Raw genomic sequence first — 25877 nt, forward strand, 5'->3', positions numbered from 1 at the left:
TCCACTGTACTACAGGGTTGATAGAAAACCCTTTTGCCATGAGATAATGAGTAAGGAGACAAAGGGCTGAAGAGAAGTGTTGGTTAGGAGTGGAATAGACATCCATTATTAGAACCACTATAACCCTCTGGCCACCAATGCCACCCACCACCACCCTCCTCATCGTGGCACTGCTGCCTATACCCTGAGGCTGGCTACGGTGGTGGTGGGCGAAATAGGCTTTTTGACCCCAGGCATTATAGAATGACAACAATTACCTCGGCTCGTCTCTTTAGCGTTTTGGTCAAGACAAGCTGGCTGCAGTCTGACTGGCCTCAGGCCAAGCTAGGCCATTAGTGCCTGGCCACATTAGAGATGCATTAGGTCAGAGCCTAAACTGTCCTGCACCCCAGCTGCTAACGGAGGCCCTCAGTGAGGGGCCATGTTGGGGCCAGGACCGGGACGGCTGCTCTCTGGGCTCAAATGGTACTATGGGTTTTTTACACACAAACACACACACTCACGCACACACAGCCTGTTTATCACAACAAGGTAACTCCATCCCGGCCTATGTGTTAATACTGTATGAAAACTTATATTGCACAAAATGGTCAACAGCCCAAATAAAGAAAATCTCCTATACAGTCCTTTTGAACTTTTAGTATGCGTGTACTAATATACTAGTTGTTCAGGTGTGGCACAGTGTGTGCATCTGTGTGTGTGTTGTTCTGAATGTGTGTGTTGTTCTGAATGTGTGTGTGTTTTGAAGGCTGCTCGCTGGACTGGCTCCGCGACACCATGTGGTCGCCTCATATCCCCAGGCTGCCTTTTCCAATCACTGCCTGCCTCTCTCCCTCCCTCCCTCCGCTCACAACAGATAAGAGGCCAATCAGTGTTGGCTTGGGTACACATGCTTGTTCCTGAATGAGGGAGGAGGTGGGGGATGTTGAAGAAGGCCTGGGGATATGTATGGTGCGCTGGCATCCATGACAAAAGCATACGCCTGTTTCCACAAGGGGGGGGGGGGCAACTCTCACTCTATACTCACCTCACGCCTGCCTCTCCTCTGAGATTAGTTATTAAGCAATTTGGGGGATACACACTCCCTCACACTCATACACACGCACACACTAAGAGGAGACAAGCGGTTTACACTATGCAAAGCATTCTCTATGAAGGATGAGTTGGGGGAACTCTTGACAGAGAATAGCAGGGTCTTGAATTAATGTAGGTGGTTGCAAGCCTGTTTGTCACGAAGGAGTACCAGAGGAACGAGAGAGCCAAGGAGAGGAATAGGAAACACTATTCATAAATACGGCCGGCAGGTAGGCAGGCAGGCAGGTAGGTGGGTGGGTAATCAGGTAGGGAGGCAGGTAGGTGGGTAGGTAGGCAGGCAGGCAGTTGGGCAGGCAGGCAGGTAGTCAGGCAGGCAGGTAGTTAGGTAGGTAGGCGGGTAGGTAGGTAGGTAGGCTGATAGGTAGGTAGGTAGGTAGGTGGGTAGTTAGGTAGTCGGATAGGTATATTAGAAGACATATAGAGAGGGAGATCATGTCTTTGATGTATTGATGCTGTCTACTGCTACAGCTTGTTAGGCCTTGGTTAGAGATGGGCATCACCCAGCTTATCTTAGAGGACATCAGTACAGGCTGGGGGAGGATGCCCTTGGACATGTTCTCATTCCCACAACACTGTATGACTCCCTCTCTAACTGTCTATGTCTAACTTGGTGGAATCTTTACTAATATACATACTATAGATACATACAGATGAATGGTAATAATATAGTAACTACAAGGTATACTCCAAGGGAATCCATTGATCATTTACTGGCCATGCACAAATGTGTTGCAACAGCCCCTGTCGTCCATTGTGATCTATAGGAGGTTCTCTGTTACATATCAGTGGGGTAAATACCAGGGAAAATGAGCTTGTGCAGACTGGCCCTCTGAGTCCATGTTTGTGGATGGACCATAATGGATTCTTAAAGCGATGAATGGCTTATAGGCATGACAGCCATGTTTCAGCGGGATGGGCTTATCCACGGCACAGGGCACTAAGGATATTAGGGAATCAGCGTAAAGCGCAGAGGAGACGACGACAGGAATAAAGCCTTGGCTCGCTGGTAAGCCCTCTCCCTCCTCCCTCGCCAGCCAGACCAGCCTGGAAACGTACGTGGTGGAGATGAGGAAGCTAGAAGACTTGGCACACAGCCATATTGTGTGTTCATATCCCCATTACTTGTTGTGTGGTTCATTTTGTGGGCCATAGCCTACAATTAATAAGTGTCACTCAATCTGCCATCATAGTGACTGGAGGTCATCGTTGTCTGTTGTGGCAGTGTCTTTCAGGATGAATGTCTGCTGGAATGCCTTGGTAGTCCATACGGAACAATGACTGGATTGGATGGAAGCCAATTTCCTAATGACTGTGAGTGAGCAAGGTAGCCTATCATAGATCTGCCAACAAGCAACCGGGCATCCATAATATAGGTCCAATATATGAATGTACTTCTCCTTATACCGTATATCTCTTTCAGTCTAACAGTTGGCAAGGTATTTCTTATCTATTTATATATATTTTGAACAAAGTGCAGAAATCCAGATTAATAAAAGGCTGTCATTTAATAAAATACATTTCAAAAACAAAGTGTCTGGTTTGAAGTAATTACAACCTAGTGTCATGTTTCACAGTTTACACATGAAGAACTCTCTCCTCGGCGCACGCACACACACACACACACGAATATCTCCACAACCCAATCTGCTGAGGCTCTCCTGTCCTGTCAGAGTGGGACTGAGGCATAGGTTTGATTTATGTGGCACCCCTCACCCCCCACTGTGAATTAGAGACCACGGGTCGAACACTATTTTTCTTTGTGAGCAGGGGCATGCTCGCGGCTAAAACCAGGGCAAACACCGTTTATCATTAGCTTAATGACAGCATTCCTTAGGCGAATTAACCACGCCACCATATCGACTGGCACGGGCCGGGAGTCTGCGCCCCTTCACTTTGATTCATCTCCCAGAATTCCCATTCCAACTCTATCAAAGTAATCTCAGTGAAGACACAGCATTGATCTCCACACACACACACACACACACACACGTCTGCAGTGTACTTCTTACTTCCTCTTCTAGATGCAGAAATGATCTGGACTTGCATACTACTGAACAGGCCTATGAAGTGATGTTTACCCTTGCCCATTCATGTACTGTAATGCTAGCACCTTACAGTCCATTCACAAACCTATTGCTGCTCACTGCCTTGTGCCTCAGTCTCTCAATAATATCAAATACGTCTATGTACCAGAGGAGGCTGTTGAGGGGAGGACGGCGGATAATAATGTCTGGAATGGAGTAAACGGAATGGCATTAAGTTATTTGATACCATTCTACTGATTCCTCTCCAGTCATTACCACGAGCCCGTCCTCCCCAGTTAAGGTGCCACCAGCCTCCTGTGGTATGTACAATGTATCCTACTTTAGTAAAATATTGAAAGACGCCAACAGCACCTATGCTTACTGTATCTAAAAGTAGAACGTAAAAAAAAGAACATTCTAGAAAAAATGTATTACAAACAATAAGGAAAAGCAATAACAACTAGAGATTTTAAATGGGAGGTTTTTACAGCAGTGATTCTGGTTACAAGGTCAGTCAACTTTAGAGATGTACGGTATATTCATGTTTACTTACTCAGTCAGGTCATGATTAGAGTGAAACATATCCCATCATGTCACCCAGATGTGATTGAACAGGAGTATGACTTCTCTGAAGACTCAGGTGTTCCTCCAGGACACAGGAGGTTATTATACCTGACAGGGTCACAGTCCCTGTGTCACCCCTTACATAAAGCCCTGGGTAGACGGGCTCAGTGAATGTAGAGTGGAATGTGTGCAGGTGGGTCAGTGTGTCAGAGGAGACGCTGTAGAAGGACAGAGTGGCGGCCGGCCAGTCCAGATACACTCCCACTCTGTTGGAGCGGGGGGAGGGGACAGGTATGTCAGTTCTCGTATAATTGTGCCTGGCAGAGTAACTGTCATAAAAGCTGTTCAGATTCCAGGACTTGTCATTGGCTCCAAGCCGACTGTCAGGACCCTTTCCTCTCCTGCTGATTCCTTTATATGTTACAAGCCCTCCCACTCAACTCTACCTCCCAGTAGCAGCACCCTGTCAGACCCTCTCTACACAGCACCTCAACAGTCCTCAAAACTCTCTGTGTGATCAGAATACGGCTGCTCCCTCCAGGTCCATTCCACCTTCCTGTTCTCCTCAGACAGAGAGAGGGTTCTGTGTGCTGTGTTTGGCTCCAGTGTCAGATCACAGGCATCTAAATGGGGGGGGGACCTGGATTGAAATATACTGTATTTGGGGGAAAAACCACTTGGAAAGCATGTATTTGAACATACACAGTATTGTTTTACAGGACTTTTGTTTTGCAGTATTGAAACTGAAAGTTAATTCAACTGAAATTAGCCTAATTAGCATGGTCTAATGAACCATTATTACTTGTTGAACAAGTACAGGAATACTCACTTCAGTGTCACCAGTTTACATTGTGGACTTTGCAGTCCAGCAAAGAGCAGGTTCACTCCTAAATCCTGCAGGTCGTTGCCACTCAGGTCCAGCTCTTTCAAGTGTGAGGAGATGAGAGCTGTGCCCAGCGCTTTGCAGCATCGGTTTGAGAGGTTACATTGATTCAGCCTAAATAAGATGTTTAAAAATCAACCATTTGAGATTTTACAACATGTTACTTGAGAAGTAGCATAGCAGTAACATAACAGTTACTCACAGGGCTGTTCTGGAGGCTTTGACTACTGGCAGCATCCTCAGAAGACCCTCCTCTGATCTAAAGTATTTCTTCAGGTCAAACACATCCAGCTCTTCTTCTGAAGTCAGCAACACAAACACCAGAGCTGAAAACAGTGCAGGTGACAGTTTGGCTGCTGAGAGACTTCCTGAGCTCAGGTATCTTTGGATCTCCTTCACTAGAGAATGGTCATTCAGCTCACTCAGACAGTGGAACAGATTGATGCATCTCTCAGGAGAGGGATTCTTCCTGATCTTCATTTCGATGTGCTGAACTATTTCCTCACTGGTCTGTGAGCTGCTTCCTGCCTGTGTCAGTAGGGCTTGTAGGGGAGTCTGATTGGACTCCAGTGAGAGGCCCAGAAGGAAACGGAGGAACAGGTCAAGGTGTCCATTCTTACTCTTTAGGGCCTTGTCCACTGCACTCTTGACTAAGTTCACCATAGGTTGGTGTTTCCACACTTTCTGCAAAAAGGAGTTCTGTTGGACCAGTGGGTTTTTATTTCAGTTTATGAATGTGAGAAACACATAAACAGCAGCAAGACACTCCTGGATGCTCAGATGCACAAAGCTGAACACTGTCTTCTGACTGGTCCTCCCCTCCACCTTAAAGATCTAGGTGCACAAACCTGAGTACACGGATGCTTTTCTGACTCCAATGCCACACTCTGTCAGGTCTTCCTCATAGAAGATAAGATATCCCTTCTCCAGCTGATGAAATGCCAGCTCTCCAAGTTTAAGGACTATGTTGTCACTTCCTACGGAATTCCCTTTTGCTCTTATCCTGTCTGTCTGACAGAACAGGAAGTGTAAGTATGTCTCGGTCAGGGTTTTGGGCAAATCTCCACTCCCTGCTTCATCCAACAGCTTCTCTAAAACAGCGGCTAAAATCCAACAGAACACTGCTATGTGGCACATGATGTGGAGGCTCCTTGATGACTTGACATGGGTGATGATTCTGCTGGCCAGGTTCTCATCACTCATTTTCTTCCTGAAGTACTCCTTCTGTGGGTCATTGAACCCTTGTACCTCTGTCCACTGGTGGATGTGTTGACGAGGGATCTGATTGGCTGCAGCAGGTCGGGAGGTTATCCAGATGAGAGCAGAGGGGAGGAGCTCTCCTGTGATAAGGTTTGTGATCAGTTGGTCCAGCGAGGCTGGCTTTGTGACGTCTGTCAGAACCTTACTATTGAAGTTCAGAGGAAGTTGACTCTCGTCCAGACCATCAAAGATTAACTTTAAAACCTACCCCCCAGGGTCTTCACCGGTCCCATGACACTGAAGAATTGATGAAGCAGTTCATTTAGACTGCAGTCCTTTTCTTCCATATTAGAATTAATTTTGAAAAAAGGAAGCGGAAAAATGAAATCAATGTCTTGGCTCTCCTTTCCTTCTGCCCAGTCGTGAATAAACTTCTGAACAGAGACAGTCTTTTTCTACACCAACGATGCCCAGTGTAAGCCCTGTTCTGATTGGCTTCTTTTGATCAGGTCGGGGTTTGAAAATGTTGTAGGCTTCAATAGTGGTCTCTCCTGTGGCTGGTGTTCTAGATTCCAGATGTATGACCTCATGCTCATCTCTGACCCCTCCCCAGGCCCCCTCGATCACATGGAGCTCAGTTTAGATCTGGTCTAGGTAGATGAAATCCCCTTCCTTTGACGTCCCCTCGTATATACAGCCGTACTTCTTCTTAAGGTAGGATTTCAGTTTGTCTTGGACTGCAAGAAAAAACAAAGATCCAGTGAGTTTACTTTTTATATACTGCCATGGTAACGGTATGTGTTTGTGTGTATGTATTGACGTCATTATGACATGTTTTGGTCAGGTTGTTTTGTCAAATGTCTTTTTAGCAACCATAAATGATCTGGTTATCTCACCAGATAACAACCAAAATATGACGTATTTCACATGATGTCTCGATATCGTCATGAAAGACGACGTCTTTACCTGGTTATCTAAGGCACTGCATCTCAGTGCTAGAGGCGTCACTACAGACAACCTGGTTTGATTCCAGACTGTATCACAACCGGCCGTGATTGGGAGGCCCATAGGGCGGCACACAATTGGCCCAGCGTCGTCCGAGTTTGGCCGGTGTAGGTCGTCATTGTAAATAAGAATTTGTTCTTAACTCACTTGCCTAGTTAAATAAAGGTTCAATTAAAAAAATGATCTGGTATACACTGCATTCTGAAAGTATTCAGACCCTTTCCCTTTCTCTACATGTTGTTACATTACAGCCTCATTTTAAAATGTATTAAATAAAACAATTTCCTCAATCTACACACAATAGCTCATACTGACAAAGTGAAAACAGTTTAGAAATATTTGCAAATGTATTAAAAATAAAAAACAAAAACCTTACATAGAAAAGTATTCAGCCCCTTTGCTATGAGACTGGAAATGGGGCTCATGTTAATCCTGTTTGTAACGGTTTTCTTCCGTTGAAGGAGAGGAGGACCAAAATGCAGCGTGGTTAGTGTTAAACATGTTTAATATAGACGATAACTGAGAACACTACAAAAAAAATATATATACAAAAAAAATGTGAAAACCAAAAAACAGTCCTATCTGGTGCAATGACACAAAGACAGAAGACAACCACCCACAAAACCCAACACAAAACAGGCTACCTAAATATGGTTCCCAATCAGAGACAATGACAAACACCCGCCTCTGATTGAGAACCATATCAGGCCAAACAACAAACCCAACATAGAAACACAAAACATAGAATGCCCACTCAGCTCATGTCCTGACCAACACTAAAACAAAGAAAACACAAACTATGGTCAGAACGTGACACTGTTTCCATTGATCATCCTTGTTATGTTTCTACAACTTGATTGGAGTCCACATGTGGTAAATTTAATTGATTGGACATGATTTGGAAAGGCACACACCAGTCTATATCAAGTCCCACAGTTAACAGTGCATGTCAGAGAAAAAACCAAGCCATGAGGTCGAAGGAATTGTCTGTAGAGATCCGAGACAGGATTGTGTCGAGGCACAGATCTGGAGAAGGGTACTGAAACATCTGCAGCATTGAAGGTCCCCAAGAACACAGCGGCCTACATCATTCTTAAATGGAAGAAGTTTGGAACCACCAAGAATCTTCCTAGAGCTGGCCGCCCGGCCAAATTGAGCAATCAGGGGAGAAGAGCCTTGGTCAGGGAGGTGAACAAGAACCCGATGGTCACTCTGACAGAGTTCCAGAGTTCCTCTGTAGAGATGGGAGAACCTTCCAGCAGGACAACCATCTTTGCAGCACTCTACCAATCAGGCCTTTATGGTAGAGTGGCCAGATGGAAGCCACTTTTCAGTAAAAGGCACATGACAGCCAGTCGCTTGGAGTTTGCCAAAAAAGGCACCAATAGGACTCCCAGACCATGACAAAGAAGATTCTCTGGTCTGATGAAACCAAGATTGAACTCTTTGATAACGCAAGAGAGGCTTCAGGACAAGTCTCTGAAAATCCTTGAGTGGCCTAGCCAGAATCTGGACTTGAACCCGATCAAACATTTTTGGAGAGACTATATGCAGCAGCGCTCCCCATCCAACCTGACAGAGCTTAAGAGGATCTGCAGAGAATAATGGGAGAAACTCCCCAAATACAAGTGTGCCAAATTTGTAGCGTCATACCCAAGAAAACGCGAGACTGTAATTGCTGCCAAAGATGTTCGAACAAAGGTTCTGAGTTAAGGGTCTGAATACTTATGTAAATGTAATATCAGTTTAAAATGTTTAATACATTTGCAAAAAAAATGTTTGCTTTGTCATAACGGGGTGTTGTGTGAATATTGATGAGGGGGGGGGGGGGGGGGGGGGGTGATTTAATCTGAATACGTTCCGACTGCACTGTATTTTATCTGGTCTTCTCAAGCAGAACCAGTTTCCTACCAGAATATGACATCATAATGAAGTCACCTGTCCATTGCCATGGAAATTAGGGGTGCTGAAGGTGCTGCAGCTAATACATTTAAATACATTTGGCAAATGTATATAATTATGGCTGTACAGAAATAAATAAACAAAATACCAGGCTACACAAGAGAGCATAATCTAGCCACCAAGGAGAAATAGCTTATCTTAAAAAATGTGGCTATTGGTTGCATTCAAGACGAGGTCATTGTTATTGATCTCAGTTTGTCAGTGTGTAGGCTGTGATTTCATGGAAAACGATGTAGAATTGCATTAAAGCCACTCCCACCCGCTGGTCAGCACCTCCAACTCAAAACATTATCTTGCTGCTATTGCCATGTTCACATGCTCGTCGGGACTTCCTTTTTTCTAGTTGTGATGTCGGAAATACGACTGTTTCATTCTTGTGCTTTTTTATTTAACCTTTGTTTAACTTGGCAAGTCAGCCCTATGGGACTCCCACTCATGACCGGCTGTGATACAGCTAGCTTGATAAGCTAGATAACATTGCTAATAATATGACAATATGGTCAAACTAGATACATTATCCATATTGATGATGTCGTAGTTGACAAAAATAGATTTATTGTCATCTTTTGGTTGAGAAGGTCAAAGGTCAATCACCACAACATTTTCTCTGAGTTTCCCACTTGTAAGTGCAACATGGAGGGTCGTTCAAGTGAAACTTCCCAGTCGGAACTAGACATTTCTGATTTTTATTTAACTAGGCAAGTCAGTTAAGAACAAATTCTGCCCGCTGGGTACTGTTGTGTTGATTCAAACAGCTTACCTCTGACTTCTAAAACCACTGGAGCACTTGGGGCTGAGAGAGAGAGACGGAGAGAGAGAGAGAGAGAGAGAGAGAGACGGAGAGAGAGAGAGAGAGAGAGAGAGAGAGAGACGGAGAGAGAGAGAGAGAGAGAGAGAGAGAGAGAGTGCATGTCAGAGCAAAAACCAATCCATGAGGTCAAAGGAATTGTCCATTGAGCTCCGAGACAGGATTGTGTCGGGGAACAGATCTGGGGAAAGAGTTTGGAACCGCCAAGACTCTTCCTAGAGCTGGTCCCCCGGCTAAACTGACCAATGGGGGGAGAAGGGCCTTGGTCAGGGAGGTGACTAAGAACCTGATGGTCACTCTGACAGAGCTCCAGAGTTCCTCTGTGGAGTTGGGAGAACCTTCCAGGAGGACAACCATCTCTACAGCGCTACACCAATCAGGCCTTTACGGTAGAGTGGCCAGACGGAAGCCACTCCTCAGTAAAAAGGAACATGACAGCCCGCTTGCAGTTTGACAAAAGGCACCAAAAGGACTCTGACCATGAGAAACAAGATTTTCTGTTCTGATGAAATCAACATTGAACTCTTTGGCCTGAATGCAAAGTGTCACGTCTGGAGGAAACCTGGCACCATCCCTACGGTGAAGCTGAGGTGGCAGCATCATGCGCTGGGGATGTTTTTCAGAAGCAGGGACTGGGAGACTATTCAGGATCGAGGGAAAGATGAAAGGAGAGAAGTACAGAGAGATCCTTGATGAAAACCTGCTCCAGAGCGCTCAGGACCTCAGACTGGGGCAAAGGTTCACCTTCCAATAGGACAACAAACCTAAGCACACCGCCAAGACAAAGCAGAAGTGGCTTCGGGACAAGTATCTGAATGTCCTTGAGTGGCCCATCCAGTGCACAGACTTGAACCCGATCAAACATCTCTGGAGATAGCTGATAATAGCTGTGCAGTGACGCTCCCCACCTAACCTGGCAGAGCTTGAGAGGATATGCAGAGAAGAATGGGAGAAACTGCCCAAATACAGGTGTGCCAAGCTTGTAGCGTCATACCCAATAAGACTCGAGGCTGTAATCGCTGCCAAAGGTGCTTCAACAAAGTACTGAGTAAAGGGTCTAAATACTTGTGTAAATGTAATATTGACTTTTTTTATTTGTATACATTTGCTAAAATGTCTAAAAACCTGTTTTTGCATTGTTATTACCGCCTCTCCTTCCAGTTCTCTGCTGCCAATGACTGGAACGAACTACAAAAAATCTCTGAAACTGGAAACACTTATCTCCCTCACTAGCTTTAAGCACCAGCTGTCAGAGCAGCTCACAGATTACTGCACCTGTACATAGCCCTATGTGTCGAACTGCTTTGCTTTATCTTGGCCAGGTCACAATTGTAAATGAGAACTTTTTCTCAACTTGCCTACCTGGTTAAATAAAGGTGAAATAGATAAAATAAATAAATGAATAATTCCTATCTGTTCAACTAATTGTAGGATGCAACAAAGGGACTGAACAACCTATACATTTATTCTACGGATTTATCAAATACGGTTATTGTTTTGTTGAATCAAATACGTTGTATCCGAATTTTGCCAGATATACTGTGAGAAATGTAATGGAGTAACATTGTAACAGTTACATTGTAACACAAATGCATTTGCTATCGACGTACTTCCTGTTTTCACGAGAGCGTCGTACAGCAAACATGGCGGCCTCCGGTGGAAAAACCGTGGGATATTTTCTTTGGAAATTCGGAAATTGCTGCTTCAATTTGAACACAGTCTCGTCAAATTTAACTGGCCAGGTAAAGCCAAGAGTTTAATTCGGCATGTTTTCACGGTAATGTCAACGGGGTTGCGCTGCAGAGAAGGGCTGAGTCGTCCCTGAAATAGCTCAGCGCTAGTAGCAATGCGCTGCCTTGTCAACTAGCTCACATGTAAACTATCATTGAAGTAACACAGACAGCTAGCTAAGTAGCTAGTTGACTCTCTAGATAGTGTTCTTCTTGTCTCAACATGGATGCCATAATGGACATAACTAGCTACATGAACATAATGGACATACAAGTCGCAATATTTTGGTTGAATAGAACCTTAGTTAGCTAAGCCTCACAGAGCTTGTTTACATAGCTAGCTAACGTTTTATTGCGTTAGTTCAATGTTCGTCCCATTTACTAGTGGATACCTTGCTGTCAAATGCACATCAGTTGGTCTATTTGTCAATGCCAAATCTCACCGTTTCAGACTAATTTAATGCACCTAAAAGACCAGAGACTGTCTATTAGCCCAGATAACTGACATCCATCTATCCCTGTAATACCAATACTATTAAAGCACCAGTTCTATACTACAGTATGCATCTTAACATAAGAACCTCCTCTCTCCCACACCTCAGGTGCTGTCCAGACAGCTATGTGTGAGTGCTGTTCTCCACAGGAAGAACCTGGCTGCAGCGGGTTCAGATAAGTTCTCAGAGGAGTTCATCAAGAAGCAGGTGGAGGAGTTCAACATCGGGAAGAGACATCTAGCCAACATGATGGGAGAGGACCCTGAGACCTTCACTCAGGGGGACATTAATGTAAGAAAGACTGCACTTATGTCTAACGAGGGGTGTACAACTCCTGTCTTTCATAGAGGGATGCAGTGTAAACCCTAGATGGATGTAGTGTAATGCAGTTTTTTGTCCATACCCTACAATCAGAGACGGATTCATACCTCAATAAGTCTATGTGTCCACCATCAACTCAATTGAGATATGAATTTGGCTAGGCAATGTTTAGAAAGGTGGCACCTTATTTGGAGTAGATAAATTATGCGTTCTTTCTCAGAGGAGATGTCACATGTCTTTAAGGTGGTTTTCCAGCCATATTAGTTTAATTCCCCAACAGTAGTTGAGAATCGTCTCTGGTCTGTCTCGTGCCATCAGCAGCATCTGGTGGAGCCGATCACACAGACACACTCTAACATTCACCAGCAGGGGCCAGCACTGTGTAATGTGCTGTGTCCACTGTATTAGCAACGCCTGATACACACACATTCCATGTTTTATTCATTACGAAGGAAGAATGCATTAGCTTCTTTGCCCCACTCATTTAGTTTGATTTCCCATGATTCTTCACTTCCTGGCAGTCTCTAACCTTCATCCTATCTAATGACTAGAGCTGTTAGCACTTACCAGTGGGCTGTGTAAAGCAGTTTGTGGTCATATGCATGTCCTTAAAACACCTAGGTGATGGGGTAAGGAAGTTTAATTGAAAATAACAGAAAGGCCCTCGCACTGAATTTGCCCCCAATTACCACCTTTAATGACAACGTTTCGATCCAACACGGATCTTCATCAGGTCAAGCAGACAGCGTTATCCCATCTAATATATCCACATGTTACCTCACATAGCCATTACACATACGACGCATAGTGGGTGTAGATGCTATACAAAATATGGCCATTAAAAAAAAAAAACACTTTATGCATATTTAAATATTCAGAGAGGTACATGTTGGCATCAATAATTAAATTCCTATGTGCAATCAGGCCGGGTTGGAAGCTAGACAGCAGTAAGGGAATATTACGTTCAAAAGTGTAAAACACCCACCTACATTACCATGACATGTGGGACGCACGGTGGTCGTGCAAATCATTGCAGAGTGACCTACAAAACAACTTGTGTACCTCTACTATTCTGGTGTCCATAAGATGTGTACACATATAGTCATTATGAAAATAAACAATAAGACCTGGATCTGATCACACAGACAGACTCAGCAGGGGCCAGCACTGTGTAATGTGCTGTGTCCACTGTATTAGCAACGCCTGATACACACACATCCCATGTTTTATTCATTACGAAGGAAGAATGCATTAGCTTCGTTTGCCCCACTCATTTAGTTTGATTTCCCATGATTCTTCACTTCCTGGCAGTCTCTAACCTTCAGCCTATCTAATGAATAGAGCTGTTAGCAGTGGGCTGTGTAACAGGAAGTGACATGAGCGTCCCGTCGTCAGATGAGTGGAGGAGGGAGAGATGTGGAAAATGGGGGAATGGGGAGACGGGTGAGGGAAATGAGGGAGACGAGTGAGGGAAATGAGGGAGACGGTGAGGGAAATGAGGGAGACGGGTGAGGGAAATGAGGGAGACGGGTGAGGGAAATGAGGGAGACGGGTGAGGGAAATGAGGGAGACGGGTGAGGGAAATGAGGGAGACGGGTGAGGGAAATGAGGGAGACGGGAGAGGGAAATGAGGGAGACGGGTGAGGGAAATGAGGGAGACTGGACAGTGAATGGGGTACCACTGGAGGGGGAATTAGGGGAAAAGGAGGGGTAATGGGGACCACTGGAGGGGGAATTAGGGGAAAAGGAGGGGTAATGGGGACCACTGGAGGGGGAATTAGGGAAGACTTGCGCCTGTGTGTTATTGACTCTGGTTCAGTTGATGAGACATTCCTAGTAGCGCAAACAATGCAAGTTTTAGCAGGTGAGATAATTAAAGTGAAACTTTAAATTAGGCACTGTGCATAAACTATTGTGTAGCAGTACTCTCTTTAAGTTGTTTTATTAACATTGATGGAGTTCAGACCGAGTGGAGAAATCTAGAGTGCTCTGAACAACACAGTGAAATCTGTGGCAGGGAGAAAGTCTCTCCCTTTCCCCTCTCTCTGTCTCTCCCTAGGGGACTCTGCCATATTGCAGCCTAGGGTATGAAATGAACAGGTGCTGCCTTCATCTGGCACAGTGTTCCACTCTCCTCCTCCCCTGTCTTCTTCTTTTTACCTCCCCCTCACCTGCCTCTCTCTCTTCCACCTCTCACTCTCCTTCCTTCCTTCTCTCTCTCTCTCTCTCTCTCTCTCTCTCTCTCTCTCTCTCTCTCTCTCTCTCTCTCGTTCTCTCTCTCTTTGATTCCCCTCGTCTTGACAGCCCAAAAGGCTGCAGCATGCTCTCTCCTTCTAGCACCTGTTCCCTCTCTTAATTGAGCAGACAGAGTGAAGGAGGAAAATAAGTTAAAGATGAGGGAGAGGAGGGATGAGCAGACTGGCTGGAGAAGAGTGGCAGGGTGGACACTACCTGTCTGTCCCCCTCTCCTCCCACACACAAATGCACACCTTCAGAGACGCGCGCACGCACACACACACACACACCATCAGACTCTCCCCCCCACACACACACACACAAACCTTCAGACCCCCCCCACACACACCCTGTCAAGAGTAGTGCCATCTGTAGCAGCACTAATGACCTGGCTCCACTCTGCTGCCTTCACAAGGAGACTGGCTGTGAGTGTGTGAACTTAGGGTGAACTGGTGACTCTAGTCTGTCCTCTGGTTCCTGTCACCTAGCTGTTTGTTTGTTCTCTCTCCCCTCTAACTTTCACTGCTGTTCTCTAGGAACTTCCCTCTAGCCTTTATCTGAACTCTTAAAAGACTTGAGTGTCTCCTCTCTAACCTGTTAGCTAGCCTGGCTGCTACTATCATTTATCCCTGTTCAGAGCTGGCTGTTTAAAAAAGGCTTTCGACTCTGTCAATCAACACATCGTCCTCGGCAGACTCGACAGCCTTGGTTTCTCAAATGATTGCCTCGCCTGGTTCACCAACTACTTCTCTGATAGAGTTCAGTGTGTCAAATCGGAGGGCCTGTTGTCCGGGCCTCTGGCAGTCTCTAGGGGGGTGCCTCAGGGTTCAATTCTTGGACCGACTCTCTTCTCTGTATACATCAATGATGTCGCTCTTGCTGCTGGTGAGTCTCTGATCCACCTCTACGCAGACTACACCACTCTGTATACCTTCTTTGGACACTGTGTTAACAACCCTCCAGACGAGCTTCAATGCCATACAACTCTCCTTCCGTGGCCTCCAATTGCTCTTAAATACAAGTAAAACTAAATGCATGCTCTTCAACCGATCGCTGCCTGCACCTGCCCGCCCGTCCAACATCACTACTCTGGACGGCTCTGACTTAGAATACGTGGACAACTACAAATACTTAGGTGTCTGGTTAGACTGTAAACTCTCCTTCCCGACTCAAATCAAACATCTCCAATCCAAAGTTAAATCTAGAATTGGCTTCCTATTTCGCAACAAAGCATCCTTCATCCTACCGATCCTCAACTTCGGCGATGTCATTTACAAAATAGCCTCCAATACCCTACTCAATAAATTGGATGCAGTCTATCACAGTGCCATCCGTTTTGTCACCAAAGTCTACCCACCACTGCGACCTGTACGCTCTTGTTGGCTGGCCCTCGCTTCATACTCGTCGCCAAACCCACTGGCTCCATGTCATCTACAAGACCCTGCTAGGTAAAGTCCCCCCTTATCTCACCTCACTGGTCACCATAGCAGCACCAACCTGTGGCACTCTCTCCAGCAGGTATATCTCTCTGGTCACCCCCAAAACCAATTATTCCTTTGGCCGCCTCTCCTTCCAGTTCTCTGCTGCCAATGACTGGAAAGAACTACAAAAATCTCTGAAACTGGAAACACTTATCTCCCTCACTAGCTCTAAGCACCAGCTGTCAGAGCAGCTCACAGATTACTGCACCTGTACATAGCCCACCTATAATTTAGCCTAAACAACTACCTCTTTCCCTACTGTATTTATTTATTTATTTAGCTCCTCTGCACCCCATTATTTCTATCTCTACTTTGCACATTCTCCCATTGCAAATCTACCATTCCAGTGTTTTACTTGCTATATTGTATTTACTTCGCCACCATGGCCTTTTTTTTTTGCCTTTACCTCCCTTATCTCACCTCACTTGCTCACATTGTATATAGACTTATTTTTCTACTGTATTATTGACTGTATGTTTGTTTTACTCCATGTGTAACTGTCGTTGTATGTGTCGAACTGCTTTGCTTTATCTTGGCCAGGTCGCAATTGTAAATGAGAACTTGTTCTCAACTAGCCTACCTGGTTAAATAAAGGTGAAATAAATACAATTAAAATTAAAAACTAAAGGTTTCTCCCTGTTCAGAGCTGGCTGTTTAAACTAAAGGTTTCTCCCTGTTCAGAGCTGGCTGTTTAAACTAAAGGGTTCTCCCTGTTCAGAGCTGGCTGTTTAAACTAAATGTTTCTCCCTGTTCAGAGCTGGCTGTTTAAACTAAATGTTTCTCCCTGTTCAGAGCTGGCTGTTTAAACTAAATGTTTCTCCCTGTTCAGAGCTGGCTGTTTAAACTAAAGGTTTCTCCCTGTTCAGAGCTGGCTGTTTAAACTAAAGGTTTCTCCCTGTTCAGAGCTGGCTGTTTAAACTAAATGTTTCTCCCTGTTCAGAGCTGGCTGTTTAAACTAAATGTTTCTCCCTGTTCAGAGCTGGCTGTTTAAACTAAATGTTTCTCCCTGTTCAGAGCTGGCTGTTTAAACTAAAGGTTTCTCCCTGTTCAGAGCTGGCTGTTTAAACTAAATGTTTCTCCCTGTTCAGAGCTGGCTGTTTAAACTAAAGGTTTCTCCCTGTTCAGAGCTGGCTGTTTAAACTAAATGTTTCTCCCTGTTCAGAGCTGGCTGTTTAAACTAAATGTTTCTCCCTGTTCAGAGCTGGCTGTTTAAACTAAATGTTTCTCCCTGTTCAGAGCTGGCTGTTTAAACTAAAGGTTTCTCCCTGTTCAGAGCTGGCTGTTTAAACTAAATGTTTCTCCCTGTTCAGAGCTGGCTGTTTAAACTAAATGTTTCTCCCTGTTCAGAGCTGGCTGTTTAAACTAAAGGTTTCTCCCTGTTCAGAGCTGGCTGTTTAAACTAAATGTTTCTCCCTGTTCAGAGCTGGCTGTTTAAACTAAATGTTTCTCCCTGTTCAGAGCTGGCTGTTTAAACTAAAGGTTTCTCCCTGTTCAGAGCTGGCTGTTTAAACTAAAGGTTTCTCCCTGTTCAGAGCTGGCTGTTTAAACTAAAGGTTTCTCCCTGTTCAGAGCTGGCTGTTTAAACTAAATGTTTCTCCCTGTTCAGAGCTGGCTGTTTAAACTAAATGTTTCTCCCTGTTCAGAGCTGGCTGTTTAAACTAAATGTTTATCCCTGTTCAGAGCTGGCTGTTTAAACTAAATGTTTCTCCCTGTTCAGAGCTGGCTGTTTAAACTAAAGGTTTCTCCCTGTTCAGAGCTGGCTGTTTAAACTAAATGTTTCTCCCTGTTCAGAGCTGGCTGTTTAAACTAAAGGTTTCTCCCTGTTCAGAGCTGGCTGTTTAAACTAAATGTTTCTCCCTGTTCAGAGCTGGCTGTTTAAACTAAAGGTTTCTCCCTGTTCAGAGCTGGCTGTTTAAACTAAATGTTTCTCCCTGTTCAGAGCTGGCTGTTTAAACTAAAGGTTTCTCCCTGTTCAGAGCTGGCTGTTTAAACTAAATGTTTCTCCCTGTTCAGAGCTGGCTGTTTAAACTAAATGTTTCTCCCTGTTCAGAGCTGGCTGTTTAAACTAAAGGTTTCTCCCTGTTCAGAGCTGGCTGTTTAAACTAAAGGTTTCTCCCTGTTCAGAGCTGGCTGTTTAAACTAAAGGTTTCTCCCTCCATCTTTATGATATGTTAATGATATTTGACTTGTCTCCTGTTTCTGTTCCAGAGAAGCATTACATACCTGTTCCCCTCCAGCCTGTTTGACAATAAAGCCAAACCACCGATGAAGGTAAGGCTTCCTCCCGGTCTCCTTTTTCTGTCTCATGTATGTGTATTTACTCAGAAACGTCATATCCGGATGAGGTGGGTCCTTTTTTTAAATAGATTTACAACTGAGATGGATTGTTCTACTCCTATGGTAATTTTCACTGTGTGAGAGCTGCACTTTCACAACATCACCAGCAGGGGGACCTCTTGAGTTTTTTTGCTCAATCTCTAACTGATTGGGCTAGATAAAGTAAAGTGGTTTACACCAATGGCCTAACTCTCTCTCTCATATATATATATATATATATATATATATATATATATAAATATATATATATATATATATATCCTCTAGCTGTCCAATGGGGCGCAGATAGACGGCCATTCCACTTTCTGTTCTACACAGGAAAGCAGTCCTACTACTCTCTAATGCACGTGAGTACTGGGTGTATGAGTGAGAGAGACCGGGAGGAGAAAGACTGATGGGGGATGTTTTTCTTGAGGTAGAAAGCCCCCAGTCTTCGCCTCCAGGGCCCTATTTATGGGAGAGAGAGGCTTCTGATCCCCAGGGAAAGGTGCTCCTGTCACATCCCATTTCACACACACAGCCAGAGCTACAGCTGAATACAGCAGGAAGGCCGGGTGAGGAGGGAGGGGTGGGGAGGTATGGAGAGCGTTGTGGATGGAGGTGGGATGGTGAGAGTAGAAGCAGTGTGAGAGGAAAGGGGGGGGGGGGGGGGGGTTTGGGAGAGGTGGGTTGTGGAAGGTAGGGAGGGGTGCAGACAGGCAGGGGGCGTGACTGTGTCTGTGACGGCCCCTCTGTCCCCGTCCTAAATCGTGTTTCAGGCCTGGCTTGGTGACTACCATGGCTGATAGTCAGGCTTTGTGCCTGGATGAGAGCTGCTTTGCCCTGGGGATTTCACCAGAGAGGTAGAGGGTCCCTGGAGACCGGTGCTGTAGATTAGCTACCCACCTCTACCCACTCAGCTTACCCTCCATCCCTCCATCTTCTGTATTTTTCCTTCACACCCGCTCGTTCTCCCTCTTTACCTCCCTCTTGTTTATATGGTTGATTTGACCTGGGACAGAGGTGTGTTTCTCTGGCAGATAAGAAGTGTGTGTAACCTGGCAATATTTTTGTTGTCTTGTCAACCCCCCCACCCCTTCCCATGCCCTGCAGCAACTCCTGGCTCCCTGCTGTTACTTTAAATAGGGATGTCAGACCAGACGTGTCTGAGAGGGGGGGAGGGCTGTCTGTCTCTCTGAGGGTAAACTACTCTCTTTCTCTCAATTCGATTTTAAGGGCTTGTGAAACATATGGGCTATTGGGCTATTGGCTTGTGAAACATATGTTAACTAGATAATAAACAAAAGTCAAATAACCAATAAAAATAACAGTAAACAGTACACTCTACTGCTCTCTCTCTTCCCTTCTCTGTGACGGGGAACTCACCCCCTCCACTCTTTTGGCTTTTCTCTCTTCCCCCCCTTCCCCCTCCCCCTCTCAGCCCGGACCCCTGTAGTGCAACTCAACCATGTACAACAAACACCCCAGTGTGCCTTGCAGGGGAGAACTGAGTCTGAGATTAAAAGGGGGACGGGTCACTACACCCTCTGTTTCCCCCTCTTTCTATGCGTCTCTCTCACTACACAACGTATTGTTTGATACCTCTGGAAGAATCACAATCCCAACATTTGAGTGTTAATTAACTCTGCAAACACACATCTACTTACATGTGCACAGTACTGTACAGCCACAACACCTCCCCCCGCCCCCATAATACATCTCTCACACACACACACACACACACACACACACACACACACAGCTCTGCCAAGTCATTGGGGTGTACAGCTGGCTGTGTGTATGAGGAAGAGGCTTCCAGGTTGAGTGCTCTGTGGTTCTGTTGGGTTTATCCCCTCACTGCTCCACTGCCCTCTTTATCTGATCTACCCCCTACCCTCTACTGAGGGGAACCAGGGGTACCTGGCTACCCCTACCCTACCCTCTACTGAGGGGAACCAGGGGTCCCTGACTACCCCTACCCTACCCTCTACTGAGGGGAACCAGGGGTCCCTGACTACCCCTACCCTACCCTCTACTGAAGGGAACCAGGGATATCTGGCTACCCCTACCCTACCCTCTACTGAGGGGAACCAGGGGTACCTGGCTACCCCTACCCTACCCTCTAAATCAAATCAAATGTTATTTGTCACATACACATGGTTAGCAGATGTTAATGCGAGTGTAGCGAAATGCTTGTGCTTCTAGTTCCGACAATGCAGTAATAACCAACAAGTAATCTAGCTAACAATTCCAAAACTACTACCTTATACACACAAGTGTAAAGGGATAAAGAATACGTACATAAAGATATATGAATGAGTGATGGTACAGAGCGGCATAGGCAAGATACAGTAGATGGTATTGAGTGCAGTATATACATATGAGATGAGTATGTAAACAAAGTGGCATAGTTAAAGTGGCTAGTGATACATGTATTACATAAAGATGCAGTAGATGATATAGAGTATAGTATATACGTATACATATGAGGAGAATAATGTAGGGTATGTAAACATTAAATTAGGTAGCATTGTTTAAAGTGGCTAGTGATATATTTGACATAATTTCCCATCAATTCCCATTATTAAAGTGGCTGGAGTTGAGTCAGTGTGTTGGCAGCAGCCACTCAATGTTAGTGGTGGCTGTTTAACAGTCTGATGACCTTGAGATAGAAGCTGTTTTTCAGTCTCTCGGTCCCAGCTTTGATGCACCTGTACTGACCTCGCCTTCTGAATGATAGCGGGGTGAACAGGCAGTGGCTCGGGTGGTTGTTGTCCTTGATGATCTTTATGGCCTTCCTGTGATATCGGGTGGTGTAGGTGTCCTGGAGGGGAACCAGGGGTACCTGACTACCCTCTACCCTACCCTCTGCTGAAAGGAACCAGGGGTACCTGACTACCCGCTACCCTACCCTCTGCTGAGGGGAACCAGGGGTACCTGACTACCCCCTACCCTACCCTCTGCTGAGGGGAACCAGGGGTACCTGACTATCCCCTACCCTACCCTCTACTGAGGGGAACCAGGGGTACCTGACTACCCACTACCCTACCCTCTGCTGAGGGGAACCAGGGGTACCTGACTATCCCCTACCCTACCCTCTACTGAGGGGAACCAGGGGTACCTGACTACCCCCTACCCTACCCTCTGCTGAGGGGAACCAGGGGTACCTGACTACCCTACCCTACCCATTGCTGAAGGGTTCCAGGGGTACCTGACTACCCCCTACCCTACCCACTGCCGAGGGGAACCAGGGGTTCCTGACTAACCCCTACCCACTGCTGAGGGAACCAGTGGTACCTGACTACCCCCTACCCACTGTTGAAGGGAACCAGGGGTTCCTGACTAACCCCTACCCACTGCTGAGGGGAACCCGGGGTACCTGACTACCCCCTACCCATTGCTGAGGGGAACCAGGGGTACCTGACTACCCTCTACCCTACCCACTGCTGAGGGGAACCATGGGTACCTGACTACCCTCTACCCTACCCATTGCTGAGGGGAACTAGGGGTACCTGACTACCCCCTACCCACTGTTGAAGGGAACCAGGGGTTCCTGACTACCCTCTACCCTACCCACTGCTGAGGGGAACCAGTGGTTCCTGACTACCCCCTACCCACTGATGAGGGGAACCAGGGGTTCCTGACTAACCCCTACCCACTGCTGAGGGGAACCAGGGGTACCTGACTACCCCCTACCCTACCCACTGCCGAGGGGAACCAGGGGTTCCTGACATCCCCCTACCCTACCCACTGCCGAGGGGAACCAGGGGTTCCTGACTAACCCCTACCCACTGCTGAGGGGAACCAGTGGTACCTGACTACCCTCTACCCTACCCACTGTTGAAGGGAACCAGGGGTTCCTGACTAACCCCTACCCTACCCTCTGCTGAGTGGACCAGGGGTACCTGACATCCCCCTACCCTACCCACTGCCGAGGGGAACCAGGGGTTCCTGACTAACCCCTACCCACTGCTGAGGGGAACCAGTGGTACCTGACTACCCTCTACCCTACCCACTGTTGAAGGGAACCAGGGGTTCCTGACTAACCCCTTCCCACTGCTGAGGGGAATCCGGGGTATCTGACTACCCTCTACCCTACCCATTGCTGAGGGGAACCAGGGGTACCTGACTACCCCCTACCCTACCCTCTGCTGAGGGGACCAGGGGTACCTGACATCCCCCTACCCACTGCTGAGGGGAACCAGGGGTTCTTAACTAACCCCTACCCACTGCTGAGGGGAACCAGGGGTACCTGACTCCCCCTACCTTACCCACTGCTGAGGGGAACCAGGGGTACCTGACTACCCCCTACCCATTGCTGAGGGGAACCAGGGGTTCTTAACTACCCCCTACCCACTGCTGAGGGGAACCAGGTGTACCTGACTACCCTCTACCCACTGCTGAGGGGAACCAGGTGTACCTGACTACCCCCTACCCTACCCACTGCTGAGGGGATACAGCAGTCCTGACTACCCCCTACCCACTGCTGAGGGGAACCAGTGGTTCCTGACTACCCCCTACCCACTGACGAGGGGAACCATGGGTACCTGACTACCCCCTACCCTACCCACTTCTGAGGGGATCCAGGGGTCCTGACTACCCCCTACCCACTGCTGAGGGGAACCAGGTGTACCTGACTACCCTCTACCCACTGCTGAGGGAACCAGGTGTACCTGACCACCCCCTACCCACTGCTGAGGGGATCCAGGGGTACCTGACTACTCCCTACCCACTGCTGAGGGGAACTAGGTGTTCCTGACTACCCCCTACCCACTGCTGAGGGGAACCAGGGGTACCTGACTAACCCCTACCCTACCCACTTCTGAAGGGAACCAGGGGTTCCTGACTCGGGACTCTGGAGCCTCTGATGTTGGAGGATTTCATTCTCATATTCCTCAGAGCTTTGCTGTGTAAGGGCTCACTGGTGAAGACAAATCAAAACCATGCTAACGGGGTGCTGCTTCACGCTGCTTATTGAATTTGAAGAACTAGACGTGAGTTGAGTATAAAATGTTCAAGTATAGAAGGCATCCATTACTCTTCTATATCTCTTTCTCTCTGTATGACTGGCTTGTCTCCCACTATCCTCCTCTTTTTCATCCAGGCCTCTATACCTCAATTTCCCAGCCATTGTTGGGCCCAGTGTTCACAAATGTGTAACGCCAAACCCCCTCACACCACCACCTGCCCTCCCTTTTTATGAAGATTATTTTATTACTTATTTTTTTGTGACACAAATTGGTTTTTGCTTGATGTTTGCTCCCCCCCCCTCTCTATCTCTCTCTCTCTCTCTCTCTCTCTCTCTGTGGTGGAGTGGCGGCGGATTAGACTCCGCTCTATCAAGAAGGAATTAAACAAACATCTGCTGAATAATGGACAGGGAAATGAGTTCTCAACCGGTCGCCTGGGGGGGGGTGGATGGATGGGGAGTTGAGGCTGCTTTGGGACGTGACCAGAATGCTAAGCTGCTGGCCCGGGTCAGGTCTGGGCCCTCTACCACCAGCCTTAACGTACTGTACCACGCTTGATGGGCTAATGCCAAGCTCGTGGGCTCCATGCCTATTTAGATAAGCGTGTCCGCAGACAGCGGGTAGCTAGCCCTCTCGCTCTTCATGTCGGCTTCTTGGGGAGAAAGGGGGAGTAAGCTTTAGCCCAAGTGCTCCTCAATTCAATTTTCCCACCCAATTAAATCTAGCCAAGGAATGGGACAGATATGGGATCTGCTTTCATAATGGAGAATCCTCTGTCTTTCTTTATCTCTAGTGTGTGTGTGTGTGTGTGTGTGTGTGTGTGTGTGTGTGTGCGCGCGCGCGCACACGCTCCAGAATATACAGTGCATTCCATACTGGTCTTTTCTTGATACAACACAAATATACATTGTTAATACTGAGTGAAAGGTTCATAAACCATAGGGTGTTCCATGTTGTTTAATCTGGTCATCTGTGTCCTTCTGTCCCATTCAGGACACCTTCACTAAAGCCCTGGCAGTAGAGAAGCACCAGGACCGTCTGAGAGGAAAGGATCTCTTCACCCAGGACGCCAAGCAGATGTGAGGATAGTTGTTTTCACAGAGCAGTGAAATAAGTTCACCAGTGAATGTTGAAACGCGCGCGCGCGTGTGTGTGTGCGTGTGTGTGTGTGTGTGTGTGTGTGTGTGTGTGTGTGTGTTCAGTTCTCTGAAAGAAGAGCTGGTGGAGTTGTTGGTGGAGACCCTCTCAGAACACGATGTAAGAAGGAACTCTTTTAATGCCGTCCAGATATCTGGTCCCTCTCCCTGGTCCCTCTCCCTGGTCCCTCTCCCTGGTCCCTCTCCCTGGTCCCTCTCCCTGGTCCCTCTCCCTGGTCTCTCTCCCTGGTCTCTCTCCCTGGTCCCTCTCCCTGGTCCCTCTCCCTGATCTCTCTCTCTGGTCCCTCCCTGGTCCCTCTCCCTGGTCCCTCTCCCTGGTCCCTCTCCCTGATCTCTCTCCCTGGTCCCTCTCCCTGATCTCTCTCTCTGGTCCCTCTCCTTCACACTTCAACAGTTTTGCTGTGATAGTATTTACAGAGGAAAAATGCCTTTAGATATCACTAGCTAGGTTTCCATCCAGTTGGCACCAGATTTTCATGTGAATATTGAAAAATCTGCATAAATGAAATATGTGCATTTTCCCACCAGAGAATAATCAATTCCATCAACTTGAATTGTTGCGGATTAAAGTGTGTGATTAGGTAGTCCACATAAAACTAAAGTTTGCGGTTAAATTCCCATATAGTAAATAAAATAAAATAAACTAGTTAAATGGATTTCTCACATTTTCAACAATACTGATGGTTTTATCACAAATGTTGCATTATATAGCGACTGTGCACCCTGGTGTTGGCACGTGCGCTCTAGCTAACAGGTAGCAGATACATTGCGGGTACAGCCTACATGATGAGATTATTATGGACTAAAGAGCGAGATTTGTTTAATTTGTCAAGACACCCAAGCATCGATCATCATGTCACCAGAATAAGACCCTCAATATTTATTGGAAAGGAGCATCAAACTCATCACCTTGGACTTTCACCACCCTGTGAAGTTCATCATTTATTTATTTCATCTGTAGTCTAATGAACTGGATGGTTTCCTGGGTCGTAGTGGGAGTACCACACAACGTCATCACATGACTCCAAGTTTACTTCCATATGATAGTTATTATATCAATATTTGCAACATTTGGAAAGCTTACCGACAACTTTGCTGTTTCCATGCCTTCCAGTATTTGTATCTGACATGTTATTTACTCACATAGAAGGTTGACTGGAAACCTGGTTGTTGGCATGCTAGATACTGTATTACTGGTAGGATGCAGTTCACCTAGTCACCACAAGAGGTTGCTGTTTAGACACTGAACAGAGCCCTCATCGCCAATAGAAAGTAGACGTGTGTGCTTATGTTCTTGCGCCTTGGTGTGACGTTTCCCCTACAGATCCAGGATCAGTTTCCCCTCCCCCAATCCTAACCTTTGCCATTAGTCAGGGAAATGATCAACTAACCCAAGATCAGTGTCTAGGGGCTACTCCTATTCTTCCATGTTGTGTCTCTCGTCAGCATGCACGGTTCATCCAGTTGATGGAGAAGTTGCTGTCTCTGCCCTACTGCTCTGTGGAGGAGGACTTTGTCCAGCGCTACTGCAGACAGCTGGAGATCCAGTCCTCCAAGCAGCAGGTCCAGCCCCTACAGTACGACCAGCACGGAGTGGCTTACAGCACCGGAGATGGTAAACAGCAATCAATT

The 25877-nt window shown here is 46.5% G+C and overlaps 2 pseudogenes; one reads left to right on the forward strand and one right to left on the reverse strand.

Moving 5' to 3' along the window:
- LOC139414009 (protein NLRC3-like) overlaps positions 1–11186 on the reverse strand; it is a 15083-nt pseudogene extending 3897 nt beyond the window's left edge.
- Positions 11185–25877, forward strand: part of LOC139412924 (small ribosomal subunit protein uS9m-like) — a 20091-nt pseudogene continuing 5398 nt past the window's right edge.

The sequence above is a fragment of the Oncorhynchus clarkii genome, chromosome 7, assembly GCF_045791955.1.
Source record: "Oncorhynchus clarkii lewisi isolate Uvic-CL-2024 chromosome 7, UVic_Ocla_1.0, whole genome shotgun sequence".
NCBI lineage: Eukaryota > Metazoa > Chordata > Actinopteri > Salmoniformes > Salmonidae > Oncorhynchus > Oncorhynchus clarkii.